We start from the raw sequence: 8,424 nt of genomic DNA, 5'->3' as shown, positions 1-8,424 counted from the left end.
CAAGCAGATATGCAGCATCACAGGGCGGCATGGAGAAGCAGATGTCTCAGAAGATTTCCTCTGGATGTCCTGGCCAGACATGAACAACTTGTGAGTTACACTTAAAGTTTGTTTTTTTTAGTTAAACTTAAGCATTTGTTACTAATTGTGCTCTAGGTTACACAATCTGCTGGGTAAGAGTTTACCATTTTTTTTCAACACTGCATTACAAATTGTATAGTCTAAATACTATTGAAACTGTTTTATTACATTACTGTTATAATATGTTTGTTTTGCTTTTAACTCCAACCTAGATCATTGAACAATGACCTTTTGAACTTTGTGCAATCACACTTGGTGATATGTGTGTCTATACAACCGTGGCTTGCAAAAGACGGGAAAGCAGAAATGATACTCCTGCTTGCAGCAGCCATTGGTAAGTGACCTCTGAAAAACATGAAGTGTGCCCCATGCCACTGGGTCAGCGGCAGAGCACCCCTCATAAAGGCCATTAGTATTGCCAAAGTTTCTGTGCAGGTGGTTTTTCTTGTTTGCATTGTGATTATGTGTTCCTCCTCCCTTAGAATTGCAATGCATGATGTAACCAGGGACTGCCCTTTGTTCAATCTATATGGAGAGCAGACATAATGAACTCAGAGCAGATGGGAGAATTGTTTGAGTGAATTGTCCGTCTGGCTCTCCGGTAAAAGGTACCAACTGAGTCTGTGTCCTTTCTTTCTTCTTGCATATGTTTGAGAAATGTTGACTTATCTCTAGATCTAACAATTACATGAAACACTTGTGAGTTCAAAGTTTTGTATTTTTTTTTCAGAGTCAAACCATATAACTTGTTTTAAACAAAAATACTTTCATTATTATAAATTAATATAAAAATCCGAAAACTCACCTAAAAAAACAAGAGATTTTCCAGCATTCAAAAATACTTGATAAAATAAAATGTAAGAAATCAGAATAAATAGAAACATTCCAAAAATCAGAACCGCTGCTTTCAAGCATAAACCATCACTAATGGAAACCCATTCAATGAAGCTCTCCACACTATCATCCAGATAATCCAAAACCCAAAACTTACCATCCACTATCCCTGGTCTGGTGGCTCACCAAGCCTTCTACTTAATAGCAGAGTTTGCACTGTAAAATGAAACTGATGGCAGCTCACTGTGCAACATGGAGTTGAAACTTTTGCACAGATGAGAATTTACCACAAAGAAATTCACTGAGCCCCTTACAGCACCTAATTCTTTCTCAAATGTTTGTAGAACCAGTATTTTTACCCTCCCATTATCCTTGGGGTCGATCTGACCAAATTCAATGTTTGTCATTCAAAAAATAATAGTTTACTTTTTTGTTTTTACTTTATATTTCAGGACTCTTCCTAATTTGATGGGGACAACTAATTAAGCATAAAATTATCATGATGATATTTTTTTCAATGTGCTTAACACATATTGCATACATTGGTGTTCCTGGTTTAACGTCACACATGGACGGATGTTTCGCTCCAGAGAAAGCTTTGGGACTCAAACAGGACCGACCGGCTGCTCCGCGGACGCCCGGTGCGAAGCGGGGACGCCTCTGCGCTCCGCCCTTGCCCTGTGCGCTCCTTGCTTCTCCCTCCCTATTTTCTTCGATAACCCTCGCGAGGGGGGCGCCAGGGAGTAGCGCTTCGTCCCCCCTGACGTCCGGAGCCTAAGCAGCCGGACTTAAAGTTTTGTGTTTGAGGGGAGGGGAGGATGCTTTGTTACGTGTGGGAGGCTTCGGACTGCCATCCATCCCGCAGCTCTATGTGAACGAGCACCCAAATTTAGGAGAACCATGTCTCCAGCTCACACAGCGGCTTTGGGGCAGTGTGTTCAAACAATCACGTGGATTTATGTAAAACTGATCTCAAGGATTTTTGCTACAAAAAGTGTTGGAGCCTCTCCTAGAAGACTTGGAAATATTGGAACAGTACGGTGTATTTCCTTCTATGCTTGGTCAGTTAAAAGGTTCAATCCAGTGTGTAATAGCTGACAATCTTGCAGCCCATGGGATAGGTGGATTTGTTGAGAGTTTTTCTGGTGGGTCAATATGCAGGTTTTGTACAGGTTATAAATCTGATTTTCAGATTAAGGATGTAAAGTTAGGTGCTTTTCAACTTAGAACCAGAGACATACATTTGATTTGATTTGATTTTGATTTGAAATGGTTTATTTCAAGCAATCAAATAGGAATAATACACAAAAACAATACAATCATCAGTTATACATTCATACAATAACTAATCAAACTTTGGATAATTAGTCATATTAATAAATATTGCTTGAAAGGGAGTGGAAGGAAGCTAACTTATTTAATCCCACCTCTGTTCTACCGTAACCATTTTATTACATGATTTATCAATATCCGGTTCCTAGCTTTTATCAGGTAGAATTAAGAATGTTGAAATATCAATAAAGCACATGACAAAGATGAATTACTTCAATAATTTTGTAAAAAATAACTTTTAGAAATCAACAAGGCAATGAAGTATCCAAAATATATGCAGATTATGTTACTTATAAAAGTCATTGATATGATTAAAAAATAATACTATATCAGTAAAATAGACATAACACTGTTTCAGGAATTTTCATAGCAAAATTTGATCAAGTATCAAAAGTTAAAAATATGTGCAAAATTATGTTACATTAGGAAATATCATGAATCAATTTATCAATTTTTTTGGAGAAAGAGAAGTAAAATCATTAAAAGCCAATTAATTTAACCATTCTGCAGACATTAAATAGAGGTCCATATCCTTCTTCAGCTGATATCATACATGATGGTCATGTCCAGTTTGCTCTGGAGAATGGAACTGTTTATTGTGGTGTCAAAAAACAGTGTGTTTTAACAGAGCATCTTTCACATTTTCATGTTAGCACTGGACATCCTCCTGATATTGTCCACGATCTCTTTGAGGGAATTGTTCCAGTTGAACTTGGACGCTGTATTAGCCTATTTATCTCCAAAAAATACTTTTCTCTTGATGACATAAACACATTTATACAGAAATTTCCATACGTACGGGGGGACAAAACCAATAGTCCACATGCCATACCACGTACTTTCACATCCACCAACACTATAGGTGGAAATGCACATGAAAATTGCTGCTTGCTTAGACTGCTTCCCTTTATGATTTACAACTTGTGCCAGAAGACGAACCAGCATGGCAAGTGATTCTGGATCTTAAGGACATAGTTGAATTGGTTGTGGCACCTGTTCACACCGATGAGACAATCGCTTATCTTGAGGCCAAGATATGTGATCATAGACAGCGCTACCTTGAACTCTTTCTGCATATCAAGCTCCAATCCAAACATCATTATTTGGAGCACTATCCACAGATGATCTGTTGCTTCGGACCTCTAAGTGCACTGTGGACATTGAGATTTGAAGTTTCTTCAAGAAGGTTGCTCGTCATACAAATTGCTTTAAGAATATAGCCCGTTCACTAGCTATTAAACACCAGTTCATGCTTACCGATCACTCACATTCCTCCAGCCTCCAGAAGTCATCCTTGGAGGTCACAGAGGTTTCAGTCATGCCTGTTGATGTCCTTAATGAGGGAGGATTGTCTATAGTAAAGCAGAGATACCCAGATGTGACTGAGATTCACATGGCAAAAAGTGTTTCTTGCAGTGGCATATGTTACAGTAAGGGGATGCTTATTGTACACAGCTCTGTAGATGGACTGCCTAAATTTAATGAGATCATTCAACTGTGCATTCTTAGGGAGAAGTTGTGTTTTATTGTACAGGATGTGTGTGCTTGGTACAGGGAGCATTATGGTGGATTTGAGCTATGCATACTTTTTCATTCATGATCTGTTTTACAATTACTACCTTATTCAGTTTTGTTACTTATGGTATATTTTGCTAAAATGCCAGATGCAATATTGATGTAAATAACCCCCCCCCCCCCCCTTTTTCTGCTCTAGATTAAAAGTGTTTTATAATGGCAGCTCCAGCTGTTCTGCGAATCATGTTTGCTGACGAGTCAGACTCAATAAAACTTTCCCTGGCCTCTGGAATTCCAACAACAGTGGATGAGCTGCATACATCAGTAAAGACGTTCTTGCAGTTTAAAGAGGACTTCCGTTTGCAGTACGTGGATGCAGACTTGGACGGGTTTGTAAAACTGACTTCTGTGTCTGAAATTGCAAACAAAAGCACACTGAGGGTAATTTACTCTCCTGTCTTGTCACCCGTGGAGCCCTATGTCACTTTGTACACAGTAGATTCGTCTAGTGAGCCCTCGATTACCAGTTGCCCAGAACCTCAGACCCCTGCTTCATCAGTAGCCTCATCAAACAGCAATGATACTCTCTGTAAATCAACCCTGCATTCATCCCCAGAAACTCAGCCCTCAGGATTGTACCCCTGGCCCAACGTGTGTGATATCCCTAAATTCACATTTGATGCCGAATTTGAGCTGCAACAAAGGAATACAGAGTTTGAGACAAATGTGACCTACTTAAACCCTGGTTCAAAGCTGAAAGGAAATCTCCTTGATGGCTTAGCCCACGAAATGATGAAATATACAAAATACCCAAAAGACTATCAGTGTGAGGAGGTAGCAGCAGCTTTGACAAGGGCACATCCTCGTTTGGGTCAGCTAGGCCCCAAGACTGGGTTTTGGGGATGGAAACAGTCACTGAAATATAAAATGTAAAACTACCAAACAAAGCTTGGGCGACTCGGACATCCCAAAATCCGTGTGAGCTCCTTAAAGCACAAACGAGAAGGTCCAGGCAAAGCTGCAGCCAACATCAAGAAAGCAAGGAAAGCTGAAGTAAATTACATTCCTCTTCACCCAAAAGGGGAAACAACATAAAGCTTGGAGAGTGAAAGAATTGCTTTATTGTCAGAAGTGAAAAAACGTGTTAATAGAGTGTTAATAAAAGAGAAAATGGAAAAAATGTTCTCTCTCAGACGTCTAGAGATTGTGGAGCAGAGGTCAATGATAGGAGAGTTTAAAAACAGATGGCCTGCCCTGTTTGAGGAGAGTGAAGTAAGTAGATTTGATAATGATAATGAAATGCCCATGAAATATTTAATTTTATTTGCCAATAATCATGCATTGTAGAAATAAACTAAAAATAAATTTGTTTAGTATCTTATAGGTGAATGCTGAGTTTCTGCGTATTACCACCAAGCCACTTCAATCAAAGTTCATGTCACAGTTTGACCACTTCTCAGACAAGGAAGTTGTGATCAAAGGCCTTAAAGTCCTAAAGAATGTAGGCAGTATCATCCTTGGGTTCATCATGCTGTTTGGGCTCATTTATGCCCTTGATTTAAGCTTTGCAGAAAACCTCAAGTACACTTTTGAGTTTTTCCAGAAGATTGTAATGAATTTGGATGGGCACAAGCTGAATCCAAAGATACAGCAGCTGAAAGTCAAGTTGTTTGCAGAAGAGATAAACATCAGGTGACTAAAAACATTGCAACATTGTGTTTCCTCATCTTTCTGCAGTTTTTTTCCCCCTTTCCATTTATATATTCTAACCTGTTAAACCAACAACAAACTGTGAACTCATGGACGTTGTCCATTGTGAAACATTTTAAAATAAGTGGAATTTCCACACAGGTTGAAATGGACTTTAACATGATTCAAAAACATGATTCAATACATGCAGCAAGAGACATTTTCAATGACTATTTTCATTTTTTTTGGGTTTTTTTTAACCACTGTAGCCCAGATATGGTCCACACAACTCATTTGTGAACTGTGTTTACTGTGTTAAGAACTGTGTTCTTGTTTGATTTGTTCAGTTGTTGTGGAGAGAAAAAACTGTAGGATTCTTGAGTAGCCAGCCATTATTTTTTTTAGTTGTTTTTAGGTCATGACTTTGAGATGCACGGTAAAAGGAAAAAAACACTTTATTTATAATTTTATTACATATATTTTTTGAACATTTTTCATATTTCATTAAATATGCTCTGTTTTTGGTCCATTTTTGTTCGTGCTCCTATAACAATATGTAAGACTTTTGTGCCAACAAAGTTTTAAGGTCCAGCAGAAAGTTTTCTTTGGCCTCATTGACTACTTTCACAGCCCTGTTACATTTTAAATTGGTCATGTAAAACAGGCATATAACTCCTGTATCTTTAATGTTCAATGTTACTACATGTTGTAATGTTGTGTTTTAATGTGTTTTACATGTTAATTGTCACTTTAGTATTCAGATTTCAAAATGTATCAAAAAGCTGCTTTGAGGTACTTGAGATACATTAACATTTCACGTTATTGCGCTATTTCTTGCATTTGGTGTAAGATCACCACCCTCAAATTGTTCTTTGAGAAAGATGCCACCCTTATCAATGATAATATTGTCTTTTGAAATTTTTTGATTGTCATGTTATGCATTTGAGCATTCAAGTTATTGAGGTGATTGATGTATGATTGAGGTTTGACATTTACAACCATTTAAAGACTCCACTGTACAGGTCCTTTTTTATGTTTCAAATTTCTTTTTTCTTTCAAAAAAAGGACCTCAGTTAGATTTGGCATTTGTGTGTGTGTATTATTGGGGGATTAATTTTTTTTTTAATAATAATTTTTTTTTGAGTTAAACAAATATAAGTAAGTTTCATTAAGTTAATGGATTTCTTTCAGTTTGGCTTTTTGTGATAAATTGAGTTTGACTAACTCAATTATATTTCATTACACGAAAGAATTTTTCTTTGAGTTGGGGCTACTACTATTTATTGGATGGAAATCCCGCCCACAATTAAATTGAGTTCATCCAATGAGTTATTTTTTTTTGTGTGTACAAGAGGCCTTCAGCTCCTTTTTGTTTGCCCTGCTGTTTGACAAAACAAGCTTAGGGGGGAAAAGGGAAATTTCAACACAGATCAGCAAAGGGATTTGGGATTAGGAGTCACAAACTCTTTGACAAATAAGTCTCTGGTGGTATTTTTTATTTTTTTGTAAACCCAGTCACTGAAATTAAAGCTGTACCCGTCAAATGTGTGTTTTATTACATACATTCACAAAAAAAAGGAACTTACAGCTAAATTTCCATCAATTACTTTGTAATTAAAAAACATTTTCCCAATGCATCACTCAGTTTTTCCTTTCCCCCTCCTCTAAGCAGGACAGACCACAGAAAGGGGTCTGATCTTGTTTGTTGAAGACTCTGTTTTCGCTTGCCTCTTGTTTTTATGAAAGCTGTAGTCATGTAATATGTGTACAGACAAAAGGAGAAAAACTCATGAACATAGGTGAAGCCTTTGCAGAACTGTGATTCCTAATACAAATGTTCCTGTATCATTTATTGACTTTTAAAAACACTTAAAATGACATAAGTATATTTAGCGTTTTATGCCTCTTTTTATAACATAGATCAAGTTGCAAAGTAATGGGTTAGGGTTAGGGTTAGGGTTAGCTCAAACAAAACCAAATACAGATGCTTCACATGTAAATATGTCGCCATCTAGTGGGCAATCAGATTACAGCCTGGTTTGGGCGACGACTTGAGACAAAAAGAACAATATGGAGAAAATTCTGCATTCTTTTTAATCTATATATTGATCAAAACAATGTCAAAAGTCAAGCAGATTACCAGATTACCAGACTGTATGTTCAAATACTGTAAAAAAATATAGAACAAAATGTGTCAGACGGCAGTAGAAGTTTTTGACTTATTGTGATTGAGTGAAAGCTATATTTGTAATAGGCAGTATTACACATAAAACTATTCATTTTTGATAGATTTAATGGAGAATATTTTCGTCTTTAAGCAAGAAATCTTAATATTCCTGATGTTAAAAAAAACAAATGACACGATAATAAGACTTTGTGTGCTGTTTAACCATGCTGTTTGGCCATCTTAGACTTTAAGTTGAATCCTGTTTGGGTTTCATTCTTCTCACTTATTCTGTCATTCCTCTCAAACTGCAAAGATGCAGTTAAATGGTTCTTTGTCTCTTATATTTATAAAGACTAAAGGATTTACCAAAAGCTATGTTGTCATCCAACATCTAAAGTAATCATTCCATCTATCTGCTGAACCCGCTGAATCCCCTTTGGAGTCACAGGGCTGCTGGACTGTGGACTGTGGACTTTGGACTGTGGGAGGAAGCTGGAGTGTTCGCAGAAAACCACGCATGCGCAAGGAGAACATGCACACTCCACACACAAAGGTCCCTGCTGGGATTGAAACCACATTTAAGCCACTGTGAGGTGAAAGTGCCAACCACTACACCTCTGAACAGCTGTCTGAAGGGATCCATACTGTAAAAAGATTAAAGCAACCTTTATACAAATACCAAATCTGTGTACTTCAGTCCTTTCATGATGAATTAGGACTAAAAGTCAAAATAAAAGTTAAGATCTTAGTAAAACAAGGATGCTGACATATTGATTATAAATATGAAACATGTTATTGACTAAACA

General features: G+C 37.2%; 1 long non-coding RNA gene across 1 annotated transcript in view; it reads right to left on the bottom strand.

Annotated features, from left to right (window-relative positions):
* Window positions 1–3,504: 3,504 nt before the first annotated feature.
* LOC144984115 (uncharacterized) overlaps window positions 3,505–8,424 on the bottom strand; it is a 33,745-nt gene continuing 28,825 nt past the window's right edge. Inside the window, exon 3 of the long non-coding RNA XR_013647780.1 lies at window positions 3,505–3,599. This is a non-coding gene — a long non-coding RNA (uncharacterized LOC144984115). The remainder of the gene's footprint in view (window positions 3,600–8,424) is intronic.

Source organism: Oryzias latipes, chromosome 15 (genome assembly GCF_053564925.1).
Source record: "Oryzias latipes strain Hd-rR chromosome 15, Olatipes_Hd-rR_3.1".
Classification (NCBI taxonomy): Eukaryota; Metazoa; Chordata; class Actinopteri; order Beloniformes; family Adrianichthyidae; genus Oryzias; species Oryzias latipes.
The sequence above is the reverse complement of the archived record's forward strand: the minus strand, read 5'-3'. Positions and strand labels throughout refer to the sequence as shown.